Below are 16,368 nucleotides of genomic sequence, written 5' to 3' on the forward strand. Positions count from 1 at the left end.
AAAGAAAAACGCCAGAAAAACCCACATGTAGAGGGGCCGAGCTTCATCCCGCGAGGAATCCGCAGATGCCCCAGTAAGGGTGTGGGATTTTAGCCTCATATAGAGAAACCCTAAGTCTCTACTACTCTTTACTTGCTTACTAATGCTTTTGAAGGAAATAATGGCCATGAAAGAATACCCATGGGCAATGTGCTTATTATGATCTTTACAATGGACTAATAGCCCTTTTCCCGGGCTCACCATTTGCTTAGAATCATAGCATAGTAGAATAGTAGGGTTGGAAGGGGCCTGTTACACCATCAAATCCAACCCCCTTCCAGGATCGAACTTTTAAAAAATCACCAAGGCACTTTCGTTAAGAGACTCAAGTCTGAAAGAGGAGGACGGTACCTGCCATGGTTGGACATTCAATAGCTTCTTCCCACCCCTCAGTGTTGCATGTTTGGATCCAGATGTGTGTGCAGCCTGTACTGCATGTGCCACAGAATAGATCGAATTGTAGATTTGGTAGCTTTGACTGGTCATGGTCATTTTGAACACGGAGGCAGGCAGGTGCTGTAGCTTCTCTTCCCCAGTACATTTTCTCTCTCCCAATTCAGAGGCTTGGCCTGATTGTGGAAACGTACAGCCAAACACACTTTCCCACCAGTCACGGAGGAAGACGTCTCCTTGCGGTCGGAATGGATCCAAAGCCTGGAGAAAATGCTTGAATTCTGGCACGTCCTTGGTGTGGACTCTGAAGTGCAAAGCACCATGGAAGCGTTTTGGTTCAACCAAGCCAAAGTCTGAGCCCGTCGTAGCAATTTCCAAATGGGAAGTCAGGATCCAAACTTTCCTGAATGGAGTCTTGGTCAAATATTCTTGCTGAACCAATGCCAATGAGACACTTTCCATGACCCTGAAATCCCCAGAGAGAATCATCACTTGGAGATCAGACCATGAACCAGAAATAGAACTATGTCCTAGTAGAGTCTCTCTATAGAGCATCATGGTGAAGGCGACACAAATGTCATTCTCCTTGAGCATCGGTGTCAGTGTGTGGATTAAATTTATACCACTCTCGCCCTCAAAAGCAGCCAGCCCAATCCAGTTCCAGTGGAAATACAGGAGCAGGCGGACTAAGCCCACATACTGAGCAATTTCACTGGGATCAATCCGGAAGAAGGAAGGAAATACAATTTTCTCCCTCTGAACAGGTTTGAACAAGCCATATGCGAGCTAAAAGAAGGAATTTCCAGAGGGGTTAGTCTGCTGTAGCAAAAACACGAATGCATTTTGTGGAACTTTAAAGACGTTAGGGCGCAGTCCTATGGGTTGCATCCTGGGTACTCATAAACCTCTGAACATGGAGGCTTATGGGTGTCCTTTGCAGAGAGGGAGGCACCTTGACTGGCTATTTCACCGGTCTAGAAAAGGCTTCAGGGAGGGGGAGGAGGGAGGCTGGGGCAGCCATAGAAAAGATAATAGGTATTCCACCCCAGTCTCCTCCCCTTCTTTCCCTGCCCCCAGGAATGTCTCCTTTCCCCGTCTCCACGTTCTGTTTACCGAGCACAGGGAAGCAGCCAGCATGGTTCTCTCCACGCTGGCTACAAGGGGGAAGGGGAGGGGCGCATGGTTTCCTGGCTCCAAGCTCAGATCCCTGTCTAAGAGCACGGAGTCAGGAAACCAAAAATTCCTATGTCCCCCAGACACTGTCTAGGCAACATAGGATTGCTCCCTTAGATACCTTTTTATGGCATAAGCTTTCCAGGACTGTTATCCTGAAGTAAGATAATCATTTAAAAAATAGATTTCTAAATTTAAGCTGAAGTTCTACAATAACTTTGAGGCTTCCCCTAGTGTGGTTATCACCCCAAAACTCAGGGTTGCCATGGAGGTAACACTTTGATTTGTCCCATCTTGTATCTCTTGCTTCCCCCGCCCCTGCCTTTTGTGTGTGTGTGTGCTTATGGAGGTAACACAACACAGTTTCTTACCATTGCAGTACACATTGCTTTTATGGAAATTTGCACATATACATAAAACATACCTAAAGCATTGTCAGAATTTATGCTGTAGGAGGGGGTTACCCCCAATTCCCAGAATGGCAGCTTTGTTTATCAGTTAGAGCAAGAACAACAAGGAGTATTGTGGCAACTTTTTCATTTGTGAGTCTTTAACGTGTACCAGCGCTGTTATTTCACACAGTCTTAGGGCATCTCTACACCAGCCTAAAATCCTGCATTTAAAACAGGGCTTTCTGCTCCCATTTTAAATGCAGGATCACAACAACTCCCCTTTTCACCTGCTTCCTTTTCCCCCTCCCCTTCCCCCCTCTTTCTCCCTGTATCTGAGTCTTCCATTACCTTTCATGGATCTTGCTATTCTTCTTGCCACTTTTTTGCTTTTCACTGAGGGAACTCAAGTGGAACACAACGGGGGTAATTTGATAGCTCATGATCTGCGATCTATTTAAAAACGGAACAAAGGGCATTCAGTGCAGGAGATGCCTTGGGGGGGTCATGGTGTCATGTAAAGAGCCCACAAACTTCTGTGAAGGAGCCTTCTCAATCGCAGGATAAAAGCTCCATGTGAGGAAAGCCTTACAGAAAAGACCTATTGCTGGCTGAGATTACTCATGTAATATTGTCCTAAGACTTCTTGCTGCCACCAAGATTATCATGTGGCAAGTGAGCCAAGGTCCTGCCATTTATTTATTTATTCATTACACTTATATCCCACCTTTCTTCCATCATGGAACTCAAGGTGGCTGCATGTGGTTCCCAGGTGGTCTCCCCTCCAAGCGCTGACCAGACTCAGACCTGCTTAGCTTCAGCAAGGTGGCTGCCTCATGTGCCTTCAGACTATGCCCTGGGACCCCAAATAGAGGCATCCTGAATCGAGGCAACACAGTGGCATCACACACTCACTGCATGGGGGAAACGGTTTTCAGAGGCTGGCCTTCTGCATCTACATGTGCTTGAATGTTGCCTATCCCCCATATTTATCCCCAGAAGAATCCCATTACCTGTGGGATCTTCAGGATGCCCATCAGGGATGCTATCAGCCTTGAGGATTTGGAGCTGAGACCCTCAACAACGGAGAGCAGTTTATCCTGCCTGTCACATTTATAATTTGGAACCATTCGCCCCTGTGTGGAGAGCAGACAGAGGCCATTTCCAAAGACTGTTGTTACAATGTCACTGTGGATATAGATGCGGAAACCAAGGGTGAGGTTGGATAGGAGGGTTGTATCCTTGTTGAGCTCACTGATGGTGAACGCCAAAGCCAGGATGTGCTGGTAGTTCTGGGGTATTGGCCTGCAATGAGAGTGAAATTGGGAGGTGGGTGGGGATCCCACCAGAATAGCTGAGAAGTGGGGGTAATTATGTCCATCTGGGTCAATCTGTGTTTGAATAAAGGCAAAACCTTCCAGACCAAAGTCATCTTTGTTCAATAAACCAAGGGTTCATAAACAAGTTTAGATTTTCTTTTGTTATTTATTCGTTCAGTCGCTTCCGACTCTTCGTGACTTCATGGACCAGCCCACACTACTGACACCCAAACACAGTGAGACACGTGTGTGCGTGTGCACACACACGTACACACACACACACTCCTGCTGCCTGCTTTTCATAAGAACCCCAGAAGAGGCCTGCTGGATCAGAGATCTAGATCTTCGGTATTATTTATTATTCATTTATTTAAACTATTTACGTCCCACATTTCAAACTACAAGTCCTTCCAAAGCGACTTACTAAATAACAACAAAATACAATAACAAAGTCACAATAAAACAATATTTTAAAACATGACAATTCACCAGAATACTCCACCAGGCTTAATCATGGCTAATAGCTGCTGATAAGCACAGCCTCCTGTATTCTTTTGACTAAGAAGAACATCAGAAGAGAAGCATCAGAAGATTGCTTGGTCTGACACCTTCTGGGTCAGACCAAGGTAGCTTCATTTAGCTCAGCATCCTATTTCCTACCGTGACCATCCAAGATACTTCCTGGGAGCCCCACAAGAAGGATATGAAGGCAAGAGCCCTCCTTTCTTCTTGCCCTCCTGTCAGCAACTCCTGTTCAGTGGTGGACTGCCTCTAAACATAGAATCTCTCTTTAGCCATCATGGTTAATAACTGTCAATAGACTTTTCCACCCGGAATTCTCCACCTTATCTCCATAATTTCCCTGTAGCGAAACAAGGTTTTGCTGATGTGGTTCAGAACTAATGAGGTGCTTCACGTGCTGAAGGTTCCAGGTTCAATCCCCAGCATCTCCAGGTAGGGCTAGAAAGCTTGAGCTAGATGGTCTGACTCAGTAGAAGGTTGCTCATTATGGCTTGGGATTTTTGCTTCCTTTACAGACCAGCTTGTTGGATCTTTTGCGGTCCAGGATACGAGTTAATAGATATGATCAATGTTACTTATTTATTATTTATTTAAAACATTTGTATCCCGCCCTCTATCATTAAGATCTCAGGGTGGCATACAGATAAAATCAATTTAAACAGTATAAAACAATAAATAATTCAAACAGTTAAAGGCATATTAAACCATTAAACAAGCTAACGCCAATTACAAAATCAAAACAATAAAACAGTGTGCAATTGTAGGGAATTCAACAAGCCCTCAAAGGCTTTGGTATAAAGACATGTTTTAACTTGGCACTGAAATCAAACCAACGTCTGTGCCAATCAGGCCTCCAAAGGGAGGGCATTCCACAACCGGGGTTCCACAGCAGAGAAGGCCCTCTCCCACATCCCACCATAGTGTATGTCTCGTACTGGTGGGATGCAAAGGAGGGCCCCTCCAACAGACCTCAGTCCTCGGGCAGGCAAATATAGGGAGAGGCGCTCCCTCAAATATCGAGGTCCCAAGCCGCTTAGGGCTTTAAATGTCATCACCAGGACTTTGAATTGAATAAATGGTACAGATAGATCCGTAATTTTAAAAAGTGGCCAAGTTTGCTCTTTTAGCAGTAAAAGGACTGTGTACATAGGAATGGAGAAGACTGTAAGTATAATAGTGAGTATATACATTTCCACTTGTTTTCTCTTCTTGGTTTAGTATCCTTTTGTTTAGGGGAGAGCTATTCCATCCTTGTTCAATGCAATACATATTTCGGTATGTTTGTCACAATGGATGGCACAAGTTCTGAAATCTCCTCCCAGCTGCTCTACTGAGTTCCCCAACCCCTGCCTCCACATTCCTGTACTCTGCCTTGTACACACACATATACACACCTTTCCACATCTCTTACCTTACACTAACAGATACAACAGCAGAGCTTGGCTTGCTCACTCTCTGAAAATAATACTTCCCAGGGCAATTGGGACATAACTGTATCAGCGCTGATGGTGCCAGAGGAGGATGGCATGGGGTTAGTTCTCATGCAAATCAGAATTAAGCCATTAACCCCCAAGTGTCTTACTCTCTTTATGGGTTGAAGCCAATCATGAAAAGCTTCTGAGACTCATACATCAAAGCATCACTAATGCATATCCCTAGAAGGAGCCCTCTAATCTGAAAGCAAAGAAGACAAACATGTACCTCACCACCATCCCATGGAAACTTACTCAAAAGCACCGCAGATCCACCATTCCTTTGTCGTAAATGTCTGTTCCATCATCAATGCAACCTGGTCTAGGGGCAAATTCCCACCAATAATGAGGTCTCCTGGTCTGTAATAGTCTTTTTGAAATTGGACCATCAGTGAACACTTCAACTTCAGCTCCATTACAGCATGAGGAAGGAGCCAGTGTAGCCACACTGTCAGCTTCATAAAGAGACCTTCCATCTTAGGTCAGCAACTGGAGTTTGAACAGAACCTGAGCTGCAGATGACTGCACAGGTCCCAGACTGAGATTTGGACCTTAGGGACAATCACACATCCCCTCCCCTACCCCAGTCCAACTGGGAAGGTCTCAGCATGCATTTATAATAAGCATGATTGTCCTATCTTTGTTATTGACTTGTGGCATGGAAATCCACTAGGGATTCATCAAGAATTACTGTCAATTCCATAATTTCAGGTTAGAGTAATAACCACAGCCCTGTAGTGCTGGGTTATATTCCCACCACAGAGGGGAAAAAACGTGTTTGCGTCATTCTTCACTTGTCTGTGGGCCAGGTGAGCTTAGGATTTGACTTTACCTGTCAAGTTCCAGCCTTGGGCTTGTGCAAAGCTGAACGTCTAAATCCAAAATGGAGTCCAGGCTTGTGTCAAAGTTCATCAGCCCAGATTGATGGCTGGACAAAGGGAGTAACAGATGGTTGTGGCAGAGTGGAGCTTGATTATATCAAGGCAGGGTGGTGTCAGGAGCGCCTGAGCGGCCTCTTTCAGTAGACTCTAATAGCCAACTCAAGACACAGACGAAAGGATTCTTTTCAAGGCTTTAATCCTTTTACAACTTAATGACTCTTTCAGATGCTAATCACCAGCAACTAAGCACGGAACAGCAGAGTGGCCTTTGTGCCAAGTAGGCAGTTGATCCCCATTTGAAGGAGAGTCACTTGAAAACCCTGAACTTATGGGCTAGGGAGAGATCCTCCCTCTTTCCTTTGGGTCCATGGGAGGCGGTCGTTGCTTGCACGCCAAACGGGCACTACGCCTCCTTTTCGCGCCCTCCATCACTCGTCGCTCCCTGTGTCTGCGTCGAGCATCTAGCAAGCCCCGTTCCCGCACTTTCTCACTGCTAGGATCACTATCTATCTCAGGAATGCTGGCAGGAGGAATGTGAGGAATGAGCAGGCTCCTGTCCCACGGATTGCTGATCCTCCTCAGAATCAGAACTGCTCTGGGGTTCTATCAGCTCAGTTTCCACCCTGACAGGTGAGCAATACTGACATTCCTACTTTCCTAGGACACTCAAGACAGAACACAAGATCTGGGGGTCCAGTGAAACAATCTCCTCAAAGATGATCTTTTGGTGGTTGCTCCTCAACAGGTGATGGAGGATCATGACCTCTTCCAGCTGTTCCCAGGTGCCTTGAATGCAAGAAAAATGTCACAACACTGCAGTAGGGATTGTTTCTGGCCTAGGGCGATTAACCCTCCACCTCAGTCCAATTGGTGTTTAGTGCATTAATGGTGGGTCTACATGCAGCCATGAGAACCACCTAGGGATGGAGACCAGTGTGAATCATGGCCCGTGTCCTGGCAGGGTTTCCTCAAAGCCAAGAATTGCCAAGCAATCATCTTAGAAGTCCCTCATGACGATATCTAGGCCAGACATCTTGGGAGGGAGAAGACACTTAAATGCAACAGGACAATGTTTTGCTAGCCACAACTTGTTAATGTCAGCTCAGCTCCAGTAGGAATTGTACTTCCAGAGCCCCTGGAAAAGGCCCTGTATGCACTGATGCTGGGGATGGTGGCACGGAAGAAGCTTTGGGCCATTCCAAGGCTATAGAAGCTGCCATACAATGTCCGTACATCATGCCACTAGATATTCAAAAGCCTGCCACCTTCAGCAGCTCACACTAGCTTTTGTGTGGGAGCTCACTCACTTGGGCGGTTTTCCCCACACACTACTCACAGATCAAGGACATTCACATCTCAGTTGCACCAGCCTCCTGCTGCAGGTACACGTGTCCCATATCATCCCTAAAGAAATGGTCTGGTTGAGTGCCAGAACTGCACCTTGAGACGGATCCTGTAGAAGGTGACCTGGGAGAACCCTCAGACCTAGGATAGGGATGACACAGGAGTCCAAGAGGGGGGTGGAATCTGGCAGACTCTCCGCTGCTCCACCTCCCAGAGCCTGAAAGTAAATGGCCCCTTTACGGCCACCATTTGCACAACATTATTTTTACGGAAAAGCCTGAGCCATCATTTTTTTTTTTTGCAAATGATGAAATAGAAGGTTTCATCAGAAAACTATGAATAATTAGCCCAAAAAAGTGAAACTACCGAGGCACACAATCCAATATTTGTTTGCATTCTTAGGGGAAATTGTAGACTCTGCCCCACATCTTCTTTGGGAGTGGAGTTTGCTGTAGTATCGAAATTGTTGTCCTTCCGTCTCCCATAAATTCAGGTCAGCCAGGAGCCTGACACCCATTCAACATTAGCTGTTAGAAGAGGCCTACCCCGTGGTTTGTGGGGAGGGGTGTTGGTTGGTGTCTACTTGCTACAAGTCACTCTCACATCTTTGATTGGAACTGGAGGGAGTTGGATCATACCAGCAAAGCAGTTCTGCAGCTGGCCAGCAAGGAGGAGGGTGGGAAAGGGACGTTTCCTGCCATAGCTAAATGTTCAGAAGCCTCTTGCCTTCCCCCATGACTGTATGTTCAGATCCAGGTGAGGACATGGCGTGTACCATCAAATAGATGCCATCGTACATATGGTAGCTTTGACTGGTCATGCTCATTTCAGATTAAAAGGCTGGTAAGTCCTCTAGCTTCTCATCCCCAGAACAGTTTCGCTCTCCCCTTGAAAAGCTTTGGCTGGAATCAGAAATGTACAGTCAAATGCCTCTTCCCACCACTCACAGAGAAATCACCGTGTGGTTGGAATGGGTTTAAGCCTGGAGAAAATGTCTGAATTCTGGAACATCCCTTGTGTGGACTCTGAACTGCAAAGCACCATGGAAGGGTTTTAGATGTCGCCAGCCAAAGTGGGATTCTGTCGCAGCAGTTTCCCAATGGGATGTCAGAATCCAAACCTTCCTAAATGGGGGTCGCATGAGCAGCCAATAACTTTGTTAATTGTTGTGTAACACTGGACCTCCCAAAGACAATCATCACTCGGCACTCAAACCAACAATTAGGAATATAGCTAAGTACCTCTAGAAGCACATGGAGCAGGTTTGTTGCTTTGACAGTTGGGGGTGAAGGCCACACAGATGTCATTCTGATCAATTTGGATGAAGGCCACACAGATGTCATCCTGATCAATTTGGGTGAAGGCCACACAGATGTCATTCTGTGGGTGAAGGCCACACAGATGTCATTCCGATCAATTTGGGTTAGGCCACACAGATGTCATTCTGATCAATTTGGATGAAGGCCACTTGGATGTCATTCTGTTTGATTTGGGTGAAGGCCATACGGATGTCATTCTGATTGATTTGGGTGAAGGCTACACAGATGTCATTCTGACTGATTTGGGTGAAGGCCACACAGATGTAATTCTGATCAATTTGGATGAAGGCCACACAGATGTCATTCTGATCGATTTGGATGAAGGCCACATGGAAGTCATTCTGTTTGATTTGGGTGAAGGCCTTAAGGATGTCATTCTGATTGATTTGGGTGAAGGCCACACAGATGTCATTTTGTGGGTGAAGGCCACACAGATGTTATTCCGATCGATTTGGGTGAAGGCCACACAGATGTCATCTGTGGGTAAAGGCCACACAGATGTCATTCCGATCGATTTGGATTAGGCAACACAGATGTCATTCTGATCGATTTGGATGAAGGCCACACAGATGTCATTCTGTTTGAACATGTGTTAGCATTTGGATGAAACTTTCACAACTCTCATCCTTGGGAGCAAAAAGACCAATCCAATTCCAGTAGAGATGCAGGAGCAGCTGGACTAAGCCCACATATTGAGAAATTTCATTGGGATCAATCCGGAAGAAAGAAGGAAATACGCTTTTCTCTCTCTGAATAGGGTAAAAAAAGGGATAACCTAGCTGAAGGAAGGAATTCCTACAGAAGTTGCCCTGTTATTCTGATACAGCTAAAACTATGAAGAATTTTGTGGAACTTTAAAAACATTATTATGGTGTACGCTTTCATGGACTACTACAGCCCCCATAATCAGATGCATTAAGTATTATCCTGAAGGAAGACATCTGAAATTAACGTCTAGGCTCCCCACATTGTGGATATTACCCCAAAGATCAAAGGCAGCCCTGGAGCTTACCCCAGCCCCTAACCCTGTATATATGAATCCTTGCGGTTGAACAATTAAAGACTTGTTGGTTGCTAGGTTTATAAGAATTGCTGGAATGCCGCAATCACTGGGGCATTAGATCAGGTGGCTCCGAAACGCCCTCTCCCCCTGAACAGGGCTCGGGCTGCACCATGGTTCAATCCGCGGTTACGAGCTCTGAAACAGGAGGTGAGACGGCTAGAGCGCCGGTGGCGGAAGTCTCGCTCCAAAGACGATCAGACACGGGCTAGAGCTGTATCTTCAGCCTATCACGTGGCGGTGAAGGTAGCAAAAAAGGAATATTATGCTGCCTCTATTGTGTCTGCAGAGTGCTGTCCCAGGAGGCTGTTCCACGTGGTCTGGAGCCTGGTCGGTCCTGTGGCTCCGGACCCACTGGAGCATTCTAAGCCTACTGTGAGGCCTTGGCAAGGCACTTTGCAGATAAAATTGATCAGATTAGGTGTGTTACTCTGCATGCTGTGGATACAGTTATTGAGCAAGAGGCGGCCTGTGGCAAACCGGTTTTGTGGGATCGGTTCCAGCTTCTTCCTCCTGATAAAGTGGACAAGGTGCTTTCATCTTTACGGCCGACCACCTGTTTACTTGATCCTTGCCCATCTTGGCTCATTATGGGCTGCAGAGACAGACTGGGTAAGGGGATCAGGGCGGTGGTGAACGCCTCCCTTGAGGAGGGAGTGATGCCATCAGCCCTCAAGGAGGCAGTGATAAGACCGCTCTTAAAGAAGCCCTCCTTGGATCCTCAAGTTTTGAACAACTTTCGCCCAGTCTCAAATCTGCCATTTTTGGGCAAGGTGATTGAGTGGGTGGTGGCGGTGCAGTTGAAGGCACACTTGGAAGAAACTGATTATCTAGACCCATTTCAGTCAGGCTTCAGGCTTGGGCATGGGACAGAAACAGCCTTGGTCGCCTTGGTGGATGATATGAGGAGGGCTCTGGGTAGGGGTGAATGCTCCTTCCTTGTTCTCCTCGACCTTTCAGTGGCTTTTGATACTGTTGACCATGGTATCCTCCTGGACTGCCTGGAGGGGTTGGGCATTGGAGACACCGTATTGCAGTGGTTCCGGTCCTTCCTCTCCGGCAGGTACCAGGGGGTAGCACTGGGAGAGGAGGTTTCAGACTCGTGGCCACTCACTTATGGGGTGCCACAGGGTTCCATCCTCTCTCCGATGCTATTTAACATCTATGTGAAGCCGCTGGGGGCTATCATCAGGAGGTTTGGGGTGCGGTGTCATCATATGCGGATGACACGCAGCTCTACCTCTCGTTCAAATCTTCACCAAGGTTGGCTGTAGAATCCCTGTCCAAATGTCTGGAGACAGTGAGTGGCTGGATAGGGAGGAATAAGCTAAAGCTGAATCCTGACAAAATCGAGGTACTTTTGGTGGGAGACAAGAGGCGGCTGGGGGATGTTGACCTGGTGTTGAATGGGGTACGGTTACCCTTGAAAGACCAGATCTGCAGCCTGGGAGTCATTTTGGACTCCCAGCTGTCCATGGAGGCTCAGGTGTCAGCTGTGAGCCGGACAGCACTGTATCAACTCCATCTGATACAGCGGCTGCACCCCTTCCTTCCCAACCATCTGCTCCCATCGGTAGTACATGCCCTGGTCTCCTCTCGTTTAGACTACTGTAATGCGCTCTACGTGGGGTTACCCTTGAAGACAGTTCAGAAGCTGCAGCTGGTACAGAACGTGGCAGCTCGCCTGATTAAAGGCAGCCGCCGGCGAGATCACATCACTCCAGTGCTGAAGGAGTTGCACTGGTTACCAGTTGTTTTCCGGGCCAAATTCAAGGTGTTGGTTTTGACCTTTAAAACCCTATATGGTTCCGGCCCAGCCTATCTTAAGGAGCGCCTCCAGCAGCACCAGACAGGCCGCTTAACAAGATCAGCCTCGGATGGCCTTCTCTCTGTCCCGTCAGCCAGGACAGCTAGACTGGTGGGGACGAGGGAGAGGGCCTTCTCTGTGGTGGCCCCCACTCTGTGGAACTCCCTCCCTAGGGAACTCCGTCATGCCCCCTCTTTAATGAGCTTCCGCCGTGCATTAAAAACGTGGCTGTTCAGGCAGGCATTTGGGGTGGGTTAGGGTATTTTAGAAAAAAATTTATGGTAGAATTTTATTGTTTTAAATTGTTTTATGGTGTGTTGTACATCGCCCAGAGTGGCTGGGTGACCAGCCAGATGGGCGATTGATAAATTTAATAAATAAATAAATAAGATCACGATTCAATACAATAAGGGTCTCTTCTCAATTTAACCAATTTGGAGAGATAAGTTCTGCTGCTGATCTGTTAATTTTATAACCGGAGAGAAAGCTGTATTAAACAATCACCTCCAGCACTTTTGATAAAGGAGCAGTCTGGCAGGGTCAGATATATCAGAATATCATCTGCATACAATGCGATTTTTATCTGAGTTGTACATAGATATAGATATAGATATAGATATAGATATAGATATAGATTAGATATAGATATAGATATAGATATAGATATAGATATAGATTAGATATAGATATAGATATAGATATAGATATAGATATATGGGGTGAGAAGCAGATTGCAATAGCAGGGGCATGGCAAACAGTAACGGTGAAAACCTGAATTGTCTGTGAGCTCTCTGTTAATCAAAATTCTAGTGAGTGGTACTGAAACTTAGAGTGCAGCATTGTAGCTTTCCATAACTTCAAATAAACAAACAAGCAAACATTCCACCCAGTCAAATGCCTTATCAGCATCTAGGAAAATAGCAAAGATGTCAGATTTATGTCCATTTATTCTTTTCCATAGAGACTGGCTTGTTTGTCCTAGGTAGAATGCAAGAGGGCATTGATGGCAAATTATGCCATATATCTAGGGGTGGACGAAAGTCCCTTACCTGTCCTCGAAGGACGTTCGCGGTGGGGGGGAGGCGCTTCACTGCTCCCCCCGTGAAGTTCCGGCCGGGGGTGGGGAGGCTTCCCGCCTCGCCCTGGCTGAAATTCAGGCCAGGGAGGAGGCTTCCCGCCTCGCCTGGCTGCGAACGTGAAAGTTTTTTTTTTTTTTTTAACGCCCCCTGATAGGCTACGTGACGATTCACGTAGCCTATCACGGCTAGATCTGCAAAGTCACCCATGATAGGCTACGTGACGATTGACGTAGCCTATCACGGCTGACTTTGCAGATCTAGCTGTGATAGGCTACGTGAATCATCACGTAGCCTATCAGGGGGCGTTTTTTTTTTTTCTTTTATTGCAATGGCGGCGGCGGCAGCCGGTCAAAAGACCGGCTGCCGCTCCCGCCCCGCTCGAACACCCGCCGAACCGCCGGCTGGACCCGCCGCCAGGAGGGACATTCGGCGAAGGTAAGTCCCGTCCCGGGGGGGGGCGGGGGGGGTTCAGAGGATTTCTCCCCGAAACTTGTTCGGGGGGCCAAACACGTTGGCGCTCAGCCCCCTGAAGTTTCGGGGAGAAATTCTCCGCCAACCCTACATATATCACATTGGAAGATAAGTAGGTCTAGAAACTCTTGATGCTGTGTATGGCATTACTAGTCTCTAATAGTGTTGTCAGAGTAGATACGGGGACAGCACCGGCATCTGGGTCTGCCTGGTTCCTGCATCTGTATCTCTGTTGCGAGGTGTGTTGATGCTGGTGAGTATCCTTTTTCGTTTGGGAGGCTGTCTGAAAGCAAGTGCAGGCCAACCACCCAAGGCCTGTGAGAGCGAAGAGTCACTTCACTGATTATACATTTGAGTGACCTTAGTGAGGAACTATAGGAGATAACAAGTGGTGTTCTGTTGTTTTCTCTTCTGGGTCTGTCTGATGGTAGTAGATTATTCCCGGGCACCAGGTTAATCTGTTTTTTTCACTTGGTTGAGTGGGTATTGCAGTCTAAGAAATGCCCGATGTAGATCCTTAAGCTGTGAATCTCTGATGAGTCTGAGCCAATGTGGCTGTAATGTAGCGCTTGGCTGTAAACAATGGATTTTTGTGGTGTGTTCTCTGCTTTCACTTAAAAAAAAGTTTCCAGCCCTTATGAATGTGAAGATGCATTCAAAAGTGTTCAGCCAATGCCTTTTTAAATCTCAGAATTAACAGGTATAGCTGAATAAAATGTTCATGAGTGGAGGAGAGACTTCAGGATTGCTCACGCTGCCTTGACTTTCAAGAACCAGAGGTTATGGCAAACAGCAAACACACACACACACACTCCAAATCAAAACAAAGAGCACACCTGAAACTATTACTGTCACATCAGCATTCCATGCACATTGATCCACAGGATACATGTGAATTCCCCAGCCTCACAGGAATGAATAAGTCCAGAATTTTTATCTCTTTGTCATCCCCGGTCCCGGCCCCCGCCGCACACCTGAAAGGGCACTGTGGCTGCATTTGCCTCTCGCTCTGCTTGCTGTTCTTCAAAAGAAAAGAAAAATCAAACACTGGTAAAACAAAGGATGCAAATTGGGTAGATCAATGCAAAACAGAGAAATCTGAACATCTGGTTATCTGGATAACTTTATGCACTGCCTAGCATTTCACACTTCCAAGGTTATGTTAATTTGACAGAATAGTGCACCATCTCCTAGGAATACACAGTTACATAGTTCTACCACTAGAGAGTGCTATCCACCAATTAAATTAGAAGGGCAACATTTTAAAACTCTGTGTGTGTGTGTGTGTGTGTGTGTAATTTTTCAGTTATAATATAACAAGTATAACTAAAAGGTTTGCAGTTTTGATTTTTTTTTAAAAAGAAATTAATATTTTCTTTGTGGTTTATTGCATTTCTTACTTGGGGATAGTGATTAAACTAACTGCAGTTAACTATTTCCACAGCAACCTAAGGGCCTGTGGGAGGCGGCACCCACTGCCTTCCAGAAAGAACATCACCGCAAGGGGAGACCAGCCTGGCCCCATCCATCTGCCAGAGAAGGAACAGCTGCAAGGAGAGTGTTTCACCCTTCCCTGCCAGAAAGAACACCTATGAGAACTTTGAAACTAAGAACTGGTGCTTCAGCTTTGCTGCTTCTTTTTTTTCTTTCCTCCTCCCTCCCAGTCCCTTTTCCTTTTGTGCCATCTCTTTTAGATTGTACGCCTGAGGGCAGGGACAGTCTCATTATTAACTTCTGTAAGCTGCTCTGGGAGCCTTTTTTTTTTTTTTGGCTGAAGAGCAGGGTAAAAATGCTGTAAATAAAGAATAAATCAGGCATAGATTAGTGTCAATCCACAGTCATCCGTCTATTTTTCTGGAGGGCTGCTCTGAGGTCCTGGAGAGTCATGGAGACACAGACACTTTGCTCACCACCCCAGGATCTCTTGTCCCAGGGATGTGCATTTTCTGTTCATAAAAGCTAAAGAGGACAGCCACCTGTCAGGGATGCTCTGACTAGGATTCCTGCACTGAGCAGAGGGTTGGACTCGACAGCCTTGTAGGCCCCTTCCAGCCCTACTGTTCTGTGATTCTAGGATTCTAGGACATGGTTCTAGTAGAGGCTGATGCCAGCGGGGCAGTGAACCCGCTCCGGGCTTCAATCACAACTCTAAAGGATCTATCCAAGGTGCTTCTCAAAGCATCTTGAATAGCTCCTTTAGAGTTGTGACTGGATCTGACTGAAACCACCAGCCTCTACTGCCATCGCTACCATGCTCTCCACGTGCCCTCTTGCCTCTGAGTCAAGAATTCAGGATCCAAATGGTACGAACCTTTACAGCGAGGAAGGGGCCTGCTCCAACCACTGGTCCATCTAGTCCATTACTGTCTAATCTGATGGGTAGTGGCTCTCCAGTGTCTCAGGCAGAGAGAGAGAGAGAGACGACTTGTCCATCATTTTTTAAATTGGTGCTGCCAAGGATTGTACCCCTGACTTTCTGCATGCAAGGAACGTGCTCTACCACTGAGCTCTGCCCCAAAAAGGTAGAGACGCAAACCCCTTGATGGCTAGCATGGGGCTCAAACTCACAGCCTTGGTGTGATTCCAAACCACAATAAACAACCAACGATCGTGCATCCAGTTTATACATTTTTAAGGATTTTTTAAAAAATAAACAAACAGATTTTAAAATGTGAAATGTTTCAGCATAAAATGCCAGCTGCAGCCACAAATAAGAGTATGCTACAACCCCGCTTATAAACTGAGCCTGAACCAGTCAGGAACAGATCAGAAACAAGACTTAAAAGGGAACAATAAAGAACAGTCAGCACCTGTGCTAAACAACGCATCAAGCTGCATTAATTGTCATTCATCCATTCAGTTGCCAGCACAGAGATCTTAATTGGGGCCGGTCTTCCAGCATGTTTCTCCCTCATGTGAAGAGACCACAGACTTGGAAAGTCTGGTGTGATGTACAGCAGAGTTGTCTTATACAGAGAAAGTGTGGCAATACAGCATTTAGTATTGGAGGCAATAAACACAGGCTAGAGGCAGTTCAGAAGACGTTCAAAATTCACTTACTCTATTAGTGCTTTTATACACATTGTCATAGAAGGTTATC

Source organism: Heloderma suspectum, chromosome Z (genome assembly GCF_057233095.1).
Source record: "Heloderma suspectum isolate Gila_16-S chromosome Z, 16-S_ref, whole genome shotgun sequence".
Classification (NCBI taxonomy): domain Eukaryota; kingdom Metazoa; phylum Chordata; class Lepidosauria; order Squamata; family Helodermatidae; genus Heloderma; species Heloderma suspectum.